General features: G+C 43.6%; 1 pseudogene; it reads left to right on the top strand.

Moving 5' to 3' along the window:
- Positions 1-1,669: 1,669 nt before the first annotated feature.
- On the top strand, positions 1,670-19,583 carry LOC131920894 (transmembrane emp24 domain-containing protein 11-like; annotated as a pseudogene).
- The last annotated feature ends 1,444 nt before the right edge of the window (positions 19,584-21,027 follow it).

The raw sequence follows: 21,027 nt of genomic DNA, 5'->3' as shown, positions 1-21,027 counted from the left end.
AGAAATTAAAAAGCAATTTACAAATTTATTTAAAAGTAGAAATAAGAATGCAACATACTCAAACCTACAGCAGCGCTAATTTCTTAGTGGTGCTGCTACTCCGTGGACTGCACGGAGAGGTAGTGAGTTAGCAGTTCTTTCTCTATGTGGAGCTGGAGATTTCACTGTCCTCACAGTCAGGAATGTGTCTAAACACAGATCCACCCAACACCAAACCTTCAAAACAACAAAAATCTCAACAGCTCCCTTCTTTATCATGCACTTCTGAGACCAGTTAGAGCAGTGGATTTCATATGACTCCCAACGTAAGTCCATGCAAGACTGCTAGGAGACACCTGCGTTAGCAGTGGTGACCCTGAAGTCTGCCGACCTCCCAACACTCAGAAGCTCAGAAACCAATCTCGGTGCAAACTGAGTGTTTTTCCTCACTTTCCCACTTGTTTCAAAGTAGCCTGTAATTGAGTACTGAAGCATTCATACACAGTACACACTCACACTAAAAAAGTGTGTTCGGGACTAGGGTATAGCTCAGTGGTAAAGTGCAAATGTGTGTGAGGTCTTGGGTTCATTCCCCACTACTGCAAAACAAAACAAAATGAAACAAGAGTGTGTACAGAAACTGGACATCATGTCCGTAGTTCAGTTAATTGCACTCTCCCCGGGTCATACTCTCAGCCTCAGGGACACACCCACCCAGCTGTAGCAAGCCAACTGGCTGGGGTCCTTTAGTTCCACCTAAATGTAAACTATGCACAGGTGAAGGGAAGTGCTTCAGGAGTAAAATTCTTATTTCTGGATAGTTCCCTAAGAGGTCACTAAGGGACTGTCACTGACTGTCTTATGAATAAAATCCATGCTCTTTCTGGGCATGGTGGCACCCAGGAGGCAGAGGCAGGCAGACCTCTATGAATTCGAGTCCAGCCTGGTCTACAGAATGAGTTCCAGGACAGGTAGGCAGGGCTATGTAGAGAGAACCCTGTCTCAACAAAACAAAACAAAAAACCAACAAAACCAACAAAAAACAAATAAAAAACCCCTCTAAAACCAAAAAAATGAAAATCCAGACTCTTCCCACTTCTCAGTGCAGAGAAGTGGGACTTTGAGCCCCGGGGACCAGAAGGGTCCCTGGAAGCTGCCAAGCTAGGGAGTTTCTCAAACACTCTAGTCCCAGAAACAATCACTCCTTCCTCTCTCCACACTTCCATGTCCTCTTCCCACACCCCACATCAGTCTCCCTTTCCCTCCGCTCATCCCCCTCCACCTCCTGCCACGCAGTGGGGGCAACCAGAAAACTTCAGGCTGGCCACTAAGGCCAGCTCTGGGCTCCACCTTAGGATCCTTGTAAAGCAGGGCACTCAGGCTTCCCCCAGCCGACTGACCTGACTATAACTGTCACTCTATCAGCACACCTCAACATCCTTAAAAGCCAACAGGCTGCAAGGACCTCTGACATCATCATCCCTGAAAAGGCCCTGAGGTCCAAATATCTTTTTCTCTGGCTCACTGGGGTTTGCAGCAATTATCTGCCCGAGTGCAGGTACTATATGTGACTTCTTACACAAATCAACTTGACAAAATTACTCAGTGATGTACAAACGCCTAATAAGCAGTCCCTTGTAACTGGTCCATTTCAAAGAAAGGGCCACCAGGAGTGGTTAAGGCTATAGAGATGGAAATGCAGACACTTGTATGTCTTAGCTTTTTATTTTCAGCTGCTTTTTATTTCCATGCTGGAGAGCAAGAGGAGACATTCCACGGGACATGCTGATAGCAGGTGGGTAAGATGGATTCTTCTACTGAAGGCTGAGACACAAAGTCGTTTTATGGCATCACACTAATCTCTCAAAGTCTGTATTATTCAGCAGTAGGTATAACACTAAATGTTTCTTCCTGTGATAGTTTATCGAGTTATGAAAAACTGACATGAAAATTGCCTCGAGGGTGAATTATATAATTTATAATACAGGAAGCCTACTCTGACACCTTGGAATCCAAGCTTGATTTGTTTTCTGGGCTGTCAGATTTCCCCTCAAGCAGAAAATCTCTGATGTCACTTAGCATGCTAATTGTGGTTGAATACGCAGAACGTATGTGGGGAATTCTGACCTGTCCTGTAAAGCAGGGCACACAGCTCGAGTCTACAAGCACTCAGCCTTCTGGAGCCTGCTGCACCAGTGGGGAGGGAGTACCCCGAGGGAGGCATGCCTCACAGAACCTGACTTTGCCGTCTACCTGTCACCACATTGATTTCTGTGTGCTCCCAGAGGCAAGCACATTTCTACACAGGTGAGCCTCACCCTGCTTCAGAGAGGGACACAAGCATCCAGTAGTTTCAACATCGTATAGAAAGTCCTACAAGTCTCCCAACATGTAAGTCAGAATCAACACCAAATTTCCCGACTTGAATGCAAGGAGAAAATAGAATTTGAATGTAGCATGAGTCTTCACAAATACTGATTATGAATTTTCATACTCTCTTCTATTGATTAATATTAAATTCTTTCAGTTCACCTTGATCATTATTCAGTGTTCTATTTCTAAGACTAGTAATCTGTGTTTGAAAATATTAAGCAAATATAACAAGCATGGAGGCAGAGAACAGAGATGGTGTGAGGCAGAGCTCGGAGCAAGCAAAATGGGAAGGCACACAACGAAGGGCAGCTGAGTAGTTCCGTTTTCCTGTCAGTCACTGAGGGAAGACGCTGCACTTTTGGCCAGGTACTTTGATCACTACCCTGGTTCCAGATCTCAGTCCTGCCACCTAACACTGAGCATGTCCCTCTACCTCTTCTCTGGGCTTGAAAAACAATGGAGATGATGTGACAGCGGATACGCCTTTGGATCATGAGGCTGAGCCTAGCACACAGGAGATGCCAGTGTCTGTTCAGTGTGCTCTGGGCAGGTGCACGCCTGGAGAAATCCTGGCACGCTGACCAGTTTCCTAGTAAGTCATGAATTTTCAACCTGGTTGTCAAGAAGCCATGAAGGAATAAGAGGGACGAGTAATATGTCCATCCTGCCTGCTGCCCACGTTTGTGACAACAAGCTGAAGAGTCCCTGGGCCCCTGGAGTGGTTGAAGAGGCAAGACCAGTGTGATTGCACAGTGCTCTGACAGCTGCATGCTTGTCCAGGAGCCCCTCTTTCACCGCGCTGGCTCTTCTCACGCTTCAGCTAACCTCCCTTGCCTTCAAACTTCTCTTTTCTCAACTCTGGTGACACACACACACACACACACACACACACACACACACACACACCAGACACCACTCCATGAAGCTCTGAACGCTGAGTTCAGCTTCTGCAACTCAATGTTAGCTATAGGAAACTTTGAAACGCATCAGGTCATGAGTCATAAGGCATGCTTAGAGAAACATCAAATTACAAGACCCCAAAGACAAACAGGCAATAGAGAAAGATCTACAGACAATTCAGAAAGGGACTTAAAGAGTTTTAACCACTCAAAGAAAACTGGGAAACAGATGTAAATAAGGGGAATTTTAACCATTGGAATCTTTAAAATAAACTCACATATACCCATAAGAATGGGAAACTACAACATTTGGAACTGGGAACTCAGGGCATGGATTCAGTAGGAGTCGGCGGGAAGACCCTAGTGAAGGAGGTTGGACTGCCAAGCTGGAAGAGGCAGCAGCACAAAAGGAGAAATCAGAAGAGTGTGAGAGACACAGAGCCAGGCAGACGACCACACTCGTGCCTGAAGCCCACATGGAGAAAAAGGTAGAGAAGGCAACAGGGGCCATATACAAAGAGATACGGAAACTGATGGGATTCCAAGAGCTCAGAGTGTCCAGAGGAGGGTGAATGTGGGGAGCCACACCCAGGCGCACCACAGTCCAGCTGCTGAAGGCCCGCCCGAGCTTCTTATCTCTAATTACCACTGCATTTCTGGATATACCAGACGATTTATTAATATCCTATAAAATGTAATTCCTAACATTTAGTTTTAAAAGTCCCTTTAATGGAAACATTTTTTGTATGCTTATTTTTTTGTTGTTGTTTGTGACGTGTTATGAACCCCTATGTTTAAAGCTAGGATTTGGCTTAGTTCCGTTTGCTGTGTGAACACACTAGGGACAGCTTCCCCAGGCTCACTGGAGTCAGTCAGGCATGCCTATGTTGCCTGTTGTCAACAAAGGTTCTGTGTTCTCACATCCCTGCTCCACTGAACTGGAAAGCCTACAGAGCCTGGGATATGCCTTGGCTTTCCATAGTGCACATGATCACAAATATGCTCCTATCTTAATTTTGAAGTTACTAGTGAGATGCAAATACATGTTTAAAATGGTCTGGAATTGCCAGGCTGTGGTGGCGCACACCTTTAATCCCAGCACTCGAAAGGCAGAGGCAAGCGGATCTCTGTGAGTTCGAGGCCAGCCTGGTCTACAGAGTGAGTTCCAGGACAGCCAGAACACACAAAGAAACCTTGTCTCGGAAAAAAAATTCAGTAACAACAACAAAACCCCAAAACAACAAATAATAACAAAAAAGATCTAGAATCTGTGAAACCTAAGACTGTGTCCCAAGGCCCTACAGATACAGCAAGAGCTGTATGTGGAGTCTCATGAAATGCACCGTTCTAGAAAGTTCATGAGATGACCTGAGAGCTAGTCATCAAAGTATGTTTTTCTCATTAGGACTAAACACGGCCCACAAGGGACCTGAGAAATCTACCACTTTAGAAACAGAAACTCTTGGTTAGCAGCAGACCAAGCGGCCCTGGGCAGGAAAGCCCCTGGCACGTCTTTGGCCTGCTCTGTCAGGTGCTCTGTCAAGGCCGGCTCCCACCTCTTGGGCTTTGTCTCCAACCTTGCCAACTTGGCTTCGGAGTTCCTGCTCTAAGCCTGATGGAGAAGCGGGTGTGTCTTCAGCGCTAGCCTGCCCTGAGTGAAGAGATGTCTGAGAAGTATGAGCCTGCCCTACCTGCTGGAAGCTGAGAGGGGACAGTACAGGACTTGTCGACTAAGGGTACTCTGCAGCCGAGCCCAGCATCAGAAACCCTTGCCTGGAACCCTCTGAGAGATACATCTGTGTATGTGATCTGGAGATCTTTTCTCGTTTCCTTTTCATACTTGTTTGTTTTTGTTTTTACATCCCCATTGCAGTTTCCTCTCCCTCTTCTTCTCCCAGTTCCTTCCCCATCTTCCCTATCCCCCCCAGCCCCCGCCCCAATCCATTCCTCCTCCATCGTTTCTCTTCAGAAAAGGGCAGGCTTTGGATATCAATCATGGATATCAACCAGCCACGGCATATCAAGTTGCAGCGAGACGTCTGTTAGGAATGGACGGAGCAACCCAGTAGGAGGAAAGGGGGTGAAGGACCAGAGAAGAGTGTGAGAGTATGGGGGAGAATGTGTCTTTTACTCCATGTGTTTTGAAGCTCTTGCCATGTGGTGAGCACAGTGGCAAGGCACCGTGTCCACAGGTAACAGTGTGTGGAAGCTTCTATCCCAAGGAGTTCACTCTGCGCACTCTCTCCCTGGCTTCCTCCTCCCATAAACAATGCTTCTCTTCTGACATCTGCTGGCCACACAGGGTATGGCACCACCCTCTGTTACTCTTGCCTGCCTGAGGAGGGGAGTGAAGTGGAATGAGCTTAGGGCCAGAAGAATCTGGGCAAAACCAAGCAGAAACTATTCTCTACTCCTTCTGATAATGTGATATTCCAGGAACACTGACATTTTAACAGGAGGGTCAAACTGGCCTTCATCAGTTCAGAATCCCTCATTGAGCATATGCTTTAGGATATGCCTTCATTTAACTCACAAATATTTACTGAACCTCTCTCTACCACATAGCCAAGCCCTGATCTATCATCTACCACATAGCCAAGCCGTGCTCTATCATCTACCACATAGCCAAGCCCTGCTCTATCATCTACCATATAGCCAAGCCCTGCTCTGTCATCTACCATATAGCCAAGCCCTGCTCCAGGCTTATTACAAGGCTGGAGGTTAGAATAAAGGGGAATAAAATGTCTCCTGCTCTCTAGCACCTCAAAGAGCATAGATGAATGCATACTTTGTCCCCAAGAGGCACGCACAGAGACAAACATGCTGGCAAGGACGGCTCCTTGTGTGCAGTTGTGGGACTAGCAATGAGCAAATCCTGCAAAGATAAGGTATGGCCACTGTCAGAACAGTGGCAGTCCAACCATTCCAATGGGTGGCGGCCAGAAGGGTGAGCCACAGGGGCTTTGGTGCTAGAGAAATGGAGATACCTGTCTCGATTCCATACACAGCAAGGCTCTGGACAAGACTCAGTAGGAAAGATACAGCTAGAGCCAGAAGTTTCTGAGAATGGCAGACACACAACAGACCCCTAGGTCATGTTTGGAAGGTGAAATTCCACACTGCCTGTGAGTTCTTCTCCAGGAGCAGTCAACACCCTCAGCAGAATGGTTTGTCACCTTTGGGGCCCTGCTGCCAAAATTGTCCAGTGTTCCCCATGTACTCGAGAAGAAACGTGTGCTCTACTGTTGCCTCGCACAACGATCTCCACACGTCAAGAGGGTCTGTTGCTGCTGTGGTTCCCTGTCCCTGTTGGCTCCTGTCCAGTTCTATGAAGTACTCAGAGGGCTGCGGAAGCGTCAGTTTGCCTGGTTCTTTCTTGGATTCTGTCACCCGTACCCATGTGTTTGGAAGTGCTATCATTTGGTGAACTTCTGTCTCTTCTACCTCTGTGTGGGGTCGCTTATCCCCAGTAACTTTTTGCTCTGATGTCCACTTTATGTGAGCCAGTCCAGCTTCTTTTAAGTCATGCCAGAACGGCCTATCTTATACTTCTTAGCCTCCTGACAGCGCTATGCTCAAAACGGTTTTCCCATAGACTGCATTGTAGCGGTGTCGTTAAAGTCCATCCTAACACTCTGTCTGGTCCCTGTTTAGACCATACCACACACCTTGTAATTATTAATAGCAGAAGTTATGCTTGCCCTTTTGTTATTTTCTTTTCATTCTTTTTTGTCTCCTGTTTTCCATTTCCTATCCACCTGTGGACTGCTTGAACATTTTATATTTTACTCTGCTTTATCTATAATGTTTTTCACTGTATCTTTCTATAGTTTTATTCCTCATTAATATCTCCTGGTATGAATATCTTATCATTCTAAGAGGAACATAAAACCTTAACTATACCATTTTTAATTGTTTTAAATATTGTCTCCTTAGACACAGAAAGGCACAGCAATGTTGCAATTTTGCTGTCAACTGTCAGTCACTTTAAAGCGTGGCGAATAGCAGGTGTGGTGCTGTGGGCAGCGCCGGGGAGGCAGAGGCAGGGGATCTCTAGGAGGCCGACCTGGTCTACATAGTGAGTTCCAGGCCAGCCGAGGCGATACAGTGAGATCCTGGGATGGAAGGCATGTACTACTGTGCGTGGTTAAGAGTTCTTTTAACTTGGCCTGGGAGAGATGGCTCAGTCGTTTAAAAGCTCGGCTCACAACCAAGAATATAAGCATTCTTTTAACTCAAGTGTCCATGAGTTTCTCTTTTTAAATCTTTTTTTAAATTAATTTTTAATCATTTTACATACCAACCACAGTTCCCTCTCCCTCCCCTCACTCAGCTCCTCCCCTCCCCCAGCTCACCCCCATCCACTCCTCAGAAAGGGTAAGGCCTCTCATGGGAGTCAACAAGGCCTGGCACATGCAGTTGAGGCAGGTCGAAGCCCCTCCTCCCTGCATCAAGGCTGAGCAAGGTGTCCCACCATATGGAATGGGCTTCAAAAGCCAGCTCATGCACCAGGGATAGATCCTGGTCCCACTGCCAGGGGTCCCACAAACAGACCAGGCTACACAACTGTCACCCACATGCAGAGGTCCTACGTCGGTCCCATGCAGGCTCCACAGCTGTTGGTCTAGTGTCCATGTGCTCCCACAAGTTTGGGTCATCTGTCTCTGTGGGTTCCCCATCATGATCTTGACCCCCCTTTGCTCCTATAATCCCTCCTCCCTCTCTTCGCCTGGACTCCCAGAGCTCGGCCTGGTGCATGGTTGTGGATCTCTGCATCTGCTTCCATCAGTTACTGGATGAAGACTATGATGACAGGATAGTCACCAATCTGATTACAGAGAAGGCCAGTTCAGGCACTCTCTCCACTATTGATAGGAGTCTTAGCTGCGGTCATCCCTGTGGATTCCTGGGAATTTCCCTAGCATCAGGTTTCACCTTAGTCCTGTAATGCCTCCCTCTATTGAGATATCTCTTTTATTGCTCTCCCACTCTCTCCCTCCTCCAATACGACCATCCTGGTACATAAAAAAATAAATAAATAAAAAACAAAACAATTCTTTGGTCCTTGAGTTTCTAAATCTTAAATTTCGATTGATCTAAGACTATCCTCCAGGATATTTCGTTGTCTGTTGGACTCTGGTTGCGCTCTTTTGGTGTTGAAGCATGTGCTAACACTTGCTGGTGCCCGTGCTCCTGGTGTCTGTCATTCATCATCTCTGACGCCCCGTTCGTCACGTACTCCTTCCCTCAGGTGGTCCCTGGTCTTTAACTTTGGACACTGGTTGTGATGTATGTGGATATGGATGTCTTAGAGGTTTATCCTGCTCGGGTTCCCCAAGCATCTTGAATCTGTAAGTTTATGTCTTTTACAAAATTCGAAGAGATTTTAGTAATTATTTCCTCCATTTTTTCCCTGGATTTACACTCTTTTTCTTTTCCCCTGGGACTTCAGAAATTTTAAACCTTTGATCATTATTCCATAGTCTGTGAGGCTCTATGAAAACACTGTTCTCCATCATTGAGATGTGACCCACCCCCACCCCTAACCCCCACCCCCGCACTGGTCCAGTTTTCCTCACTGGTTCTTTCTCATCATCATTGGGTCTACTCAGGAGGGTAAAGTTTCCTAAATTTAAATACTTTTTTCTTTTTCTAATATGTTTATTTTGTTCTTTCTTTATTTTATCTTTTTATTAAAAATATATTATTTTCTTTTATAATATATCCTGTTTAGAGTTTCCCCTCACTCCTCCCAGTTTCTCCCTCCCCTCCCGATCCACTCCTTTTATGTCTCTTATTAGAAAGAACAGGTTTCTAAGAGATAACAACCAAATATGACAAAAGAAAACATAATAAGATAAAACAAAAACTATCACATTGAGGCTGGACCAGGCAACTTAACAGAAGGAAAAGAGTCCCAAGAGCGGGCACAAGACTCAGAGACCCACTCATTCACACACTCATTCACATACATCTATAAAAATACTAAGCTGAAAGTTGTAATATATACACAGAGGATCTCGTTGAGACCTGTGTTGGCCCTGTGCATGCTACCTCAGTCTCTGTGAGTTCACATGAACCTTGTTCAGGTAATCCAAAGAGCCTTGTTCTCCTGGTGTCCTCCATCCCCATCTCCTCTGGCTCTTACACTCTTTCTGCCTCCTCTTGCATTGGCTTTCCTGAGCTTTGGTGGGAGGGATTTGATGGAGACATCCCACATAGAAGTGTATGTTCCAAGCTCTCTCTCTTTCTCTCTCTCTCTCCCTCTCTCTCTCTCTCTCTCTCTCTCTCTCTCTCTCTCTCTCTCTCTCTGTTATGTCTGGCTCTGAGTCTCTGCATCTGTTCCAGTCTGCTGCAGGAAGCTTCTTTGGTGATGATTGAATAAGGCACTGATCTATTGTTTTGTTTTTGTTTTTGAGACAGAGTCTCACTCTGTAGACCAGGCTGGATTCAAACTCACAGAGATTCACCTGCCTCTGCCTCCCAGGTGCTGGGACTAAAGATGTGAGCCATTCTGCCCAGCCTCACTCATCTTGTTCTTTTCATAACTTCTGTTTTTCCGTTTATTTCATGAGTGTCCATAGTGATGTTTAAGGCAATTATGACAGCTGCTTTAACATCCATGTCAGGTTATTCCAACAGCAGTGTCATCTTGGTGCTGGTGTTGGTAAGCGCCTTTTCTCATTCAGGATGAGATTTTCCTGGTCATTCACAGGATGAGCAACTCTAAATTGGGCATTTTAAGTGTTATGCTATGACTCTGGTGTGGAGTTTAGTTATAAATGGCAAACCACCAGAGATACTGGACAGTTCAGGAGTTACCATGTCTCTAATGTTGGCCTACATGGAGCTTACACCCCATGTAGAAATGTGCAATAAACCTTTGGTGTGTATGCATGTCTATGTGTTCTAGTATGTAAAGGTCAGAAAGCAACCTTGAATGTTGTTTCTTAGGCATTGTCCACCTGCTTGTTTGTTTGTCTGTTTGCTTGTTTGTTTGAGACAGGGTCACTCATTAGCCTGCATTTTGCCATTAGACGAGGCTGTCAGCTTAGGGACCCTCCTGGCTCTGCTCCTCTAGCACTGGGATTAGAAGTATATACTACCATACCTGGCTTTTCACACCGGTACTAGCGATCAAACACAGATCCTCATTGCACAGTCAGTACTTTATTGAGGGAGCCACCTCCCCGGCCCTGGCTTTTGTTTGGTTTGCTTTGATAAAAGGTCTCACTTTGTAGCCCAGGCTGGCCTGAGACTTACTAATGTAGCTCAGATGGCTTCAGACTCATGGCAATCCTCCTGCTTCACCTTTCCAAGTGCTGTGATCACAAGCATGAGCCATTACACATGGCTCATAGACTTCAACAGTCCCCGTAACTCTAAAGTGTAAATGGGTATTATCCTCATTTTTCTAAATAGGAAACTGAGGCTGAATGGTGAAACAGTCAGTCAACGAGAGTGAAATCTATTCTACTCTGCTAGGCCACCCAGGCACCAAGGTGGCATAAGCTGTTTAAACTAACAGTATTTGACAGTGTACACAACTTGAAAGATATAAATTAATTCGACTTGGCAATAATCACCTATTTCTTGTGTCTTCTAATTGTATTTTTGTTCCAAGGACTTTCAAGATACAGCAGTGGGACACAGATAGACATGACTTTCTCGAACCTGTTCCTTGTTTGGGAATGTTTGTGACTATTGACAACCTACAATGATTAGTAAAATACCCTTTTACATTGTTCACTTTCTGAAGATCCACCTGCTGTGTCCCTGACTCTAGCTGTAAAAGCTCTACCTGAGCATCAATCAGCACTTACAATCTTTTACATAGTACTGAATAAAAGCATGACACAAAACACAGAAAGAGGGTCCGGGAGATGGCTCAGTGGGCCAAGGGCACTTGCTGCCAAGCCAGAAAACCCAAGTTTGGCCTCTGGGACCCACATGGTGGAAGGAAAGAATCAACTCCTGGTAAGGTCCTCTGACCTTCACACTCCATGGCATGAATAGATAGATAGATAGATAGATAGATAGATAGATAGATAGATAAGTAGATAGATAAGTAGATAGATAAGTAGATAGATAGATGATAGATAGGTAAGTAGATAGATAGATAAGTAGTTAGATAGGTAGATAGATGATAGATAGGTACGTAGGTAGATAGATAGATGGACAGGTGATTGATAGATAGATAGATAGACAGACAGACAGATAGATAGATAGATAGAGGATAGGTAGATAGATAGATAGATAGATAGATAGATAGATAGATAGATAGATAGACAGAAAGATGCAACAAAAATGCAGAAAGGGCCTACCTTCCAGGTGACTTGAGAAATCAAATGGTAAACTCACATAGGTCACTATGATGCATGAGGCCCCATCAGCTTTGCAAGAGCTGCTGCCTCACTGAAGGAGGATAGTCACACAAAACACCTTTCTATCATTCAAGAGACTCCTTCCTGTTTCCTTTCTATCATTCAAGAGACTCCTTCCTGAGCACGGCAGCAGCCTCTGGCTGTCTGGTCATACAGCTCTTCCTTGGTGGGAGCCGGTAGAAGAACATAAAAGTCATCATGGTTGACAGATGCAGATCTTGAGTCAGAGCCAAGTTTACATGCCGATTGTCACCGACAATTACAGTCATTAGAAAGTCTTGTCGATATGAGGGGTGTAACAGAGACTGCCACTTCACAGCTGTGCCAGCCCAAAGGCTCTGCATTGCTCAGTCACAACTCATGCACAGTTGTGCTGCAGCAGTGTTCAGAGGTAGCAGGATGCAGCTGAGCTTTCGTGGAACAGGACAGGTGTCTCTCTAGAGAGCAAGAAATCCCTTGTAGGAATGGCAAAGTCTCATTCTCATGAAAACTAACCAGATCATTAAGTGACCCAAGTTCAATCTACACATTTGATCACCTAATTATCCATTACATAAAAATTATGTCACTGGATACCAGTCTCAAGTCCACACTGAAGATGGACTAGGACTGTCCTGGCCTATTTCTAAGCACACTTAACACCTTATGGACACAGTTCCGCTGGGACCGTCTTTTCCCTGATTCAAGTCACGACAGTCGTCTTCTCCCTGCTCCAGTGTCACTTGCTCTATCAAAGCCTTGTTTCCTCTTCTTCTTCCCCAGGAATAAACTGTCCTAAAGCATCTCCAATACTTATTTAACCAAATTAGCATTTCCCTTGAGCTAAAAAAAAAAAAATCAAAGCCAGTTTACCATTTTCAAAAGACAAAAGAGAATAGTTCTTTAAAATACACAATTCCTGAGTTGGGTGCAGTGGCATGCACATGCAGCCCTGGATACTCAGGGACCTGAGGTAGGTGGAGTTTGATCCCATAAACTCAAGGTCAGCCTGGGAAACACAGGAAGCCTCTAACTCCTTTTTAAAAATCACAATTGATTGAAACAACATTGCCTCTTAAAAGAGAAGGGTTTTTTTTTCAATATGTCATGTTAATAGTTCAACAAACATAGATTATAGGCCTAATACATTCCCAACTCTATTCTTGGACTAGGAGAGCGACAACATTCTTGTTCCAGAGGCCTGATTTTTTTTTCAGGAAGTTTCTCTCCATTTAGAGATAAAATGACAAGTAACAGCTGTAGTTGCAATGTTTCTCACAGTCTCAGAACCCTTGAGAGTCCTATCAAGTCAGGCATGGTGAGACCGAGAGGCAGGGATTCCTGTGAGTTTAAGACTAGTCTGGTCTACATAGTAAGTTCCAGGTGAGCCAGGCCTACATTGTGAGACCCTGTCTCAAAATACAATAGTCCTATCTTACCCCTCCCAAGAACCCCGTTTCTGCTTGGGACAACATGTTCAGAGTAGTGTACTCTGTCTCCAGCCTTGAACATCTGCTTATTCTTCTGACATGAGATCAACCACCTGGCTAAGGAGGATGAGCCGTGCCAACAATAGCAATAGCTACGGACCATATAAACCTCTGCATTCTGCGTTCCATTTCCATTTCCAATAGTCCTGTCCCACTGTAAAGAGAGAACTGGGGTCTGTGGTTAAATGGCTCAACATTGACAACACTGAGATGTTTAAACCCAAGTATGCTCTTTCTTTACATGCCAAAACAATAAGCATTCAAAAGTATGTACTGAATTGGGCATTCATGAAAAAGGATCACATAGAGACTCAAGTATGAAACAAAATACCAGAAATTCAAATGAACACGGAATTTTTAAAAGATCGATTTTATGTGTATGCATGTTTGGCCTGCATGTATGTGTGTACACAACACATGTTCTTGATGCTCAAAGAAGTCAGAATAGGACTTTGGATCCCTTGGAACTGGAATTTTGGATGGTTGTGAGCCACCATGTGGGTCTCTAACCAAAATCTTGGGAATCTAAACGAAGTCTTCTGTGAGAGCAACAAGTGGTTTCAAGCGCTAGGCCAGCTCTCCAGTCTTGTTTTTCATTCATTTGACAATTTGTCCCTTTTCGTTTATTTGTTTTGAGACAGGGTTTCTCTTTGTAGTTCTGGCTGTCCTAGAACTCGCTCTGTAGACCAGGCTGGCCTCAAACTCATGGAGATCTACCTGCCTCTGCTTCTCGATAATTTGTTTTTTAATTGATATATTTAGACCATTGACAATTAAAGTGATTATTGATATAGTTTGGGACTAATATCTACTAGGTTAATGTTTTCTATGATTGCCCTTGTTCTTCATTCTAATTTTTATCCCCCTCTATCCCCCGCTTTATGTGATTTTAACAACATTTTCTAGAATCTCATTTCCTCTTCTTTTAATATTTTTATTAAGTCCTTGAGAATCTCATACATGTATACGTTGTATTTTGGCTAAATTTATCACCATTCCGCTCCTAACTCCTCTCACGCCCATCCCTCCCTACTTCGTGTCCTCTTTTCTTTCTTTTTATAACCCACTCAGTATAATTTGTGTTACCAGCACACTCATGGGTGGAGGGCCATCCTCTGGAGCATGGCCACATTTGTAAAGGAAACCGACCCTCTTCCCCAGAAACCATCAGTAGCCTCACTGTGCTGGGCTGTCAGCTGGCTTGATATCGTGCAGGTCTTGTGCAGGCAACTCACTGAGTGAGCTCATGGGCGGAGCAGCACTGCTACATCAAGCTTTCGTTTTCCTCTGGTCACCTCTGACCTCCGGCTCTCAGTCTTTCTGCCCCTTCTTCCATGGTGGCCCTGAGTCCTGCAGGGAAGGGATGTGATATCGAAGTCCCACTTCTGGCTGAGCAGTCCCCCCCTCACACTCACTCTCTGCGTTTGACCAACTGTCAGTTCCTTCCATATTTTTTTTATTTTAATTTTTTAATGTGCATGGGTGTTTTGCCAGTTTGTGTGCCTAGTGCTTCTGGAGGCCAGAAGAGGATGTCAGATCTCCTGGACCTGGAGTTAGTGACTGTGGCCTGCTGTGTGGGTGCTGGAGATCAAACCTGGCTCCTCTGGAACAGCAGTCAATGCTCTCAATGACTAAGCCATGTCCCCGGCCCAGCCTCTCCTTTTTGAAGAGTATCAATTACACAGCTTTTAAAATCTTTCCTAAGTTGTCCCAGAACTGGCAATACACATTTAAAACAAAGCCAAGTCCACTTCAAATAGCAGTTTGTTACTTTATATCATGTGTAAGCGCGTATAAGCTCAGTATTCCCAATTATCCTGGTTTTGATATCATCTCACTTATACATAAATTATGATTAGGTAAATTGTTGCTAATATCCGAACAAATTATTATCTGTTAGGTAAATGAAGAACAAGAAGAGTTTAATTTTACCTCCACTTATTCCCTCTCTAATCCTCACCCTTTCTTTACGTAGATTTTTATCCCTGCCCGCCCCACCTCCTTCTCTCTGGAGAACTCCCTTTAACATTTCATACAGGGCAGTTCTACCCATGACAAATTCCCTCAGTTTTGGCTTTTCTGATGGAATATTTCTGGTCAATTCTTGGAGGATAATTTGCAGAAGCCTAAGTTGGTGGGCTCCTCCACCGTGACACGACCCCCCCCCCCCCCTTGTATGATTCGGAGAAGTTAGGCGGACTTACCTTTACTCCTCGGTAGGTAAAATCCCCCTCTGGCTCCTTTCCAGACTTTCTGGCTTCTGTCACTTTAGTATGATGTACCCAGTTTTGTTGTTACTGCTGTTAGTTTTGCTTTGGGCATTAATCCTGCATGATGTTTCCCGAACCCCTTACATCCACATCTGTCATCTGACATTAACCTGAAGTTTTCCTTTTTGCTTCAAATCCCCTTCAGGCTTTGGGTCAAGTTATCAATGCTGCTTTAATTATTCCTTCCTCTCCTCGATCTGTCTCCTTCTGGCACCACCATCCTGCACGTTAGGTTTTTAGTTTCCCCACACTTCTTGGATATTCTCTCCTACTTTCTTTTTCTTTTTTCTTTTTTTCAGTTTGAGGAGAGGGCCCATTCTCAGACTCAAAGACCTTTCCCTCAGCTCCAGCCAACCACTAATGAACACTTTAAAGAGACTTCGCTTCTTTTTATGGTGTATTTTTGTCTCTGGCGTTTACTTTCTTAGAGCTTCTCAATTCCTATGGCCCACTTTTCTGTCATGGTGTCTACCTTTTCCATTAGATTCTTTAGCATCACTTTTTAGAAAACTTCTTGACCTGGTAATTCTAATATCCTTGCATCCAAGCACTGGTGTTTACGCTGTCTTCACACTTGGGTTCCGCCTTTCAGCATGGCTTGTGATTTTTGTTTAAAATACAGACACGACGTGCCTAGCACAAGGGACCTTGTACCAGCTTCTCTATGCTTTTGCTTGTGCATTTTTTGCTCTGGTGAGTTGTGATTCCTCATATCTGTCTGTCTGTCTCTCCAAATTGTGGACAGAAGTTTATCATGTGAACTAAATTCTCTAACCTACCTAAGAACTGCTGATTTTTAGTTTGTTCAGATATTGCTTGTTAGGGTAGATCTCTCTCTCTCTCTCTCTCTCTCTCTCTCTCTCTCTCTCTCTCACACACACACACACACACACACACACACAGGTGTGTGTGTACTTTTACAATGATTTTTCTTTGAGACAGGGTTTCTCTGTGTAGCTTTGTGCCTTTCCTGGAACTCACTTTGTAGCCCAGGCTGGCCTCAAACTCACAGAAATCCACCTGCCTCTGCCTCCCGAGGTGCTGGGATTAAAGGCGTGCTTTTGAATTTTATAAAAGTAGTATCCTATAAAGCCTTTTCCTATAAATCAGTATGGAGAGCCGTGTGTGGTGTGCATCTGTAAGCCCGGCAGAGGCAGACATGGAGGATTAAGAGTTTGAGAACAGCCTAGGACAGTGAGGCACACCAGTGCCTGGACATCTTTAGTAATGGTGCCTGTTTCTTGGTTTCTTTTGCTGTTACATACGGTTCCTTAGCTTGTTTGTTCTTTATTTCAAAGCCACAATTTTGCAAGCACAGTAGCACAGTAAATATTTTTTATGTGTAACCTTGTGTACTTGCGCACGTTCAGAGAATACTTTTCTATAGGTTAAGTTGCTAGGGCAATGATTATATATTTTGTAGGTTTCAACATACGTTGCTTAACTGCCTGTAGACAGACTTTCTTTTCTGCTGACAGCCCCAAATAATGATATGGAGACTTCTTATCAACTATGAAAGCTCAGCCTATAGCTTAGGCTTGTTCCTAACTAGCACTTATAACTTAAATTAACCCATTTCTATTAATCTATGTTCTATCATGTGGTGTTACCTCTCTTCCATCTTGTCTCTCCTATTTCTTTTCTGTGTCTCCTGGCTTCTTTTGTGCCTTGATTATTTCCTCCTACTTTCTCTCTCTTCCCGGAAATCCCACCAACCTCCTGCCTAGCTATTGGCTATTCAGCTCTTTATTAAAACAACCACAGCAATATATCTCCACACAGTGTACAAATATCCCACAACACTGCCCCTAAACAGTTGCCCAGTTCTTCCGACAGTATTTGGAGAGTGTTTATTTCTCCATATTATCCAAGAATTTTTAAGTCCTTAACTATACAACAACAAACAAAGGATGTTTCACTCTAGTTTGAATTTTTATTACTTGTAAGAATGGATATTTTTCATCTTTATTAACCATTTTATTTCTTCCTTAGGAGTGCATAATTTTAGTACACCTATTAAAATTAAGACTGGAAAATAGAGAATAATAAACTGTCGAAATTCTCAACCCTTGGTGCTATTATCCAAGTTATATGGTGCACAAGGGACATTCTACTTCACATTCACCTGGCGAACACATCATTTGCTTAGAATCTAATTCTACATGGTTTGTGTCATTCGGAGGGAGGAGGCTGGTGAGTCCATGCCTGTGCAGCTCGTGCTGAACACAATATCGCTATTCAAGCATAAGATTGGTATGCAGAGCCATCACGCTCAGACTGACTGGAAACTTATTAAAGTTCTGTGTCCAGATCTCAATGCAGCAACCACAGAGGGAGCTGGAGAGCTTGGGAGGCATTCAAAAGAGAGCCATAAAGTTGATTAAAGGGTTTGAAAACTAAGAGCTGTGAGCGAAGGTTAAAAGAACTGTGGTTACTCAGGCTTGAAACCAAGTGAAGGCTGAACGCTGAATTAATAATGGAATTCTAATAACGAAAACTCTCACACGGTAGATGGGTGATTGGCTATTTTCTAAATGTGTTAAGAACAGACGAAGAGCATCTATACTTCAGCATACACAATTCAGCTCTATGTAAAAAGAGACTTCCCCAGAGTATTCATAAGATTTTCTGAGCACCAGAGGCATTTACATGACCATAAATTTGATGTTCATGAAGGTGTAAATATACTTCCAGGTCAACGGGTTTCCACACAATTCACTGTCATTATAAGAATGACTATTGGATACACTAGAGGACAGAGTGACAGTGTGGGCGAAAAGGTAGATGAAGATGGTGTGACACCTCGCTTGTGAAAACCAGAGGGGGAGAGAGACTGGGAAGACAACAGCACAAAGAGAAGCAAGGGAAGAGCCTGAGACTATTCTAAAAAGCATGCCGGGGCCCCACTTTTTCCGTTTGTACAGCCATCCGCTCACGTCATTGAGTTTGAGACCGCGGCCCTGATGCAGCTATTGTTCAGGCAAAAGACGGAGTTAGTGAAGGTGCCTTCAGGCTTCGGCATCTAATTGAACAAATGAGCAAATACTCAAAGGACAAGACTGTCAGTCCGTCTGTCCATCTTATTTGATCTCTTCCTGTCAGAAATTCATTTCTCAACAGAAAACCTTTGACCAAGGAAAGAACAAGCTGCTCATTCCTCAATCTTTCTAAGCTGGAACAGTGCAGGTTGAAGGGAGTGGGGGAACCATCTTTCTTCACTCACAGGGACCATGAGGTCCTCTAGGAAAGGGGACTGAGGCTCATTTGTCTTTTTTTTTTTGGTTTTTTCTAGACAGGGTTTCTCTATGTAGCTTTGCGCCTTTCCTGGAACTCACTTGGTAGCCCAGGCTGGCCTCGAACTCACAGAGATCTGCCTGGCTCTGCCTCCTGAGTGCTGGGATTAAAGGCGTGCGCCACCACCGCCCAGCTTTCATTTGTCTTTTCATCCTCCAAACTTACTAGCAAAGTGCTCACCCAGGAGTAAAGGGTGTGAGCTTCCAGAATAAATAAAGGACTGCTTCCAGACATCCATTCACCTGTAGAGACCTAAGTGTGCACACATTAAGGATTACAGCTTCATTCTTATGACATCAAGTGTTTTCTGAGTCACCGTGCTCAATGGCTCCTGGTCAGACATGGGCTCAAATCTGTTCACTTGCCTTGTGTCATCCCCAAGGCTCAGTTTCTTCATCTGACAAATAAGGACCAGGTCATTAGACAAGGCAGGCGAGTATGTGCCATGGAGTCCAACATAAAACTTAAATGATGAAATTCTAATACTATTAAGTAATGCACAGTTTGCCTGATAATAGAAAAATGTATAAAGCAATAGATCAAATTCCTGCATTTTACATCAAAGTAAAAGAATAGATTTTGTTGAATTGCTGTCTCACACTGGGTTAAATAACAGATTCCAACTTAGAAAATGATATTCTATTTTTCTATACGATATTAAATGGATAATACTAAATACCAAGAATGCATACAGTAACCTTCTCCTCAAAAAATCACACATGAAGCACTTTAAGAAACTAAAGCTATTTATTTATTTTCTGCATGGGGCCATGAGGAAAATTTCCAACTGACCAGTGAAGATACAATAGAAATGTTTCATGATAGGCTCTGGTATGAATATTAATCTTTATCTAAGTTGGAGTCTTTAAAATGAATCACCTTAAAGATTTCTTCATAGCTAAGTAGCTTGTTTAAAATATTGTAATTGAAGGCAAATAATTTGCATAATGCTTGATTTAATAAACCAAAACATATGCATGAATGTATGTTACTTTTATGATTTAAAAAATATTAGAGCTGGGCAGTGGTGGTGTACACCTTTAATCCCAGCACTCAGGAGGCAGAGGCAGGTGGATCTCCAAGTTCAAGACCAGCCTGGTCTACAGAGTGAGTTCCAGGACAGTCATGGCTATATAGAGAAACTGTCTTGAAAAAAAGCAAACAAAACAAAACAAACAAAAAAGATATTAGAAGTTGAAGTTAACATATCAGTCTTTTTCTTTGAGGCCACCAACCAGCTCCCAAATCATGACATGGAGACTTCTTATTAGTTCTGCATTGTTCAGCATTATCTTATGCTTGTCCCACTAGCTCTTATAACTTAACCTGTTTCTCTTCATCTACGTTTTGCCTCAGGGCTTTTGACTTTTCTTTTCTTCTGTATGTCTTACTTTCACTGCTTCTCCTGTCTGTCTGGCAGCTGCCTGGCTTCTGGCCCTGGGTGTGTCCCTCTCTTTCTCCCTTTTTCTCTTGAGCCTAGATTTCCCTTCTATTTATTCTCTCTGCCCACCAGCCCCAGCTATCCCTCCCCTTCCTAGCTATTGGCCATTCAGCTTTTTGTTAGGCCAATCAGGTGCCTTAGGCAGGCAATGTGAAACAATGCAACACATCTTCACATAACTAAACACACATCCTTACATTGTTAAACAAATGCAGCATAAACAAATGTACCACATCTTTACATAGTTAAAATAATATTTCACCATTAGTAATATTTTATAGTATTAGTATTATAGAATTGCATTCCTGGTAAAATGTTACTTTAATAATGTAGCTTCTGAATTAGGTAAGAATAAGCGCACTATCTTATTTTAAACTTGATATAAATCATCAATGACCAATGAGCTAGAGATGCAATTTTAAGTTATCTGATCATACATTAAAAAGGATTTTACTAAAAGCTACAATTTTAACCCTTGTGATATATAGTTAACTTCATATCTAAAATACTGTCAGGCAGGGCATAGTGGCATGGGCCTGTAGTGCTAGCTGCTAAGGAGCCTGAGGCAGGAGGATTCCTAGTGCCCTCAAGTAGAGAGACCAGCCTGACAGCAAAAGGAGACCTAGCCTCACAATCATGACAGCTCAACACAAAGAGACCAAGAGCTTTCCTTCTAGTGTACACTCAATACAAAGTTACCAACAAGATATCTTACATCCTTTTATTCATACTAAGTGTGTAAACCTGGGTTCTGTCTTACACACACAGTGTAATTTGGACCCGCCATAATTGAAGGACTTGGAAACTCAGCTACAGTGCTGAACAGATCAAATAACACCCCTTCCCCAAATCATCCCACTAAGAAAGAGTCACCTGAATCCTAAACCCTTGAAAGACAGTAAACGTTTCCCCATACAA

This window comes from Peromyscus eremicus, chromosome 10, assembly GCF_949786415.1.
Source record: "Peromyscus eremicus chromosome 10, PerEre_H2_v1, whole genome shotgun sequence".
Classification (NCBI taxonomy): domain Eukaryota; kingdom Metazoa; phylum Chordata; class Mammalia; order Rodentia; family Cricetidae; genus Peromyscus; species Peromyscus eremicus.
The sequence above is the reverse complement of the archived record's forward strand: the minus strand, read 5'-3'. Positions and strand labels throughout refer to the sequence as shown.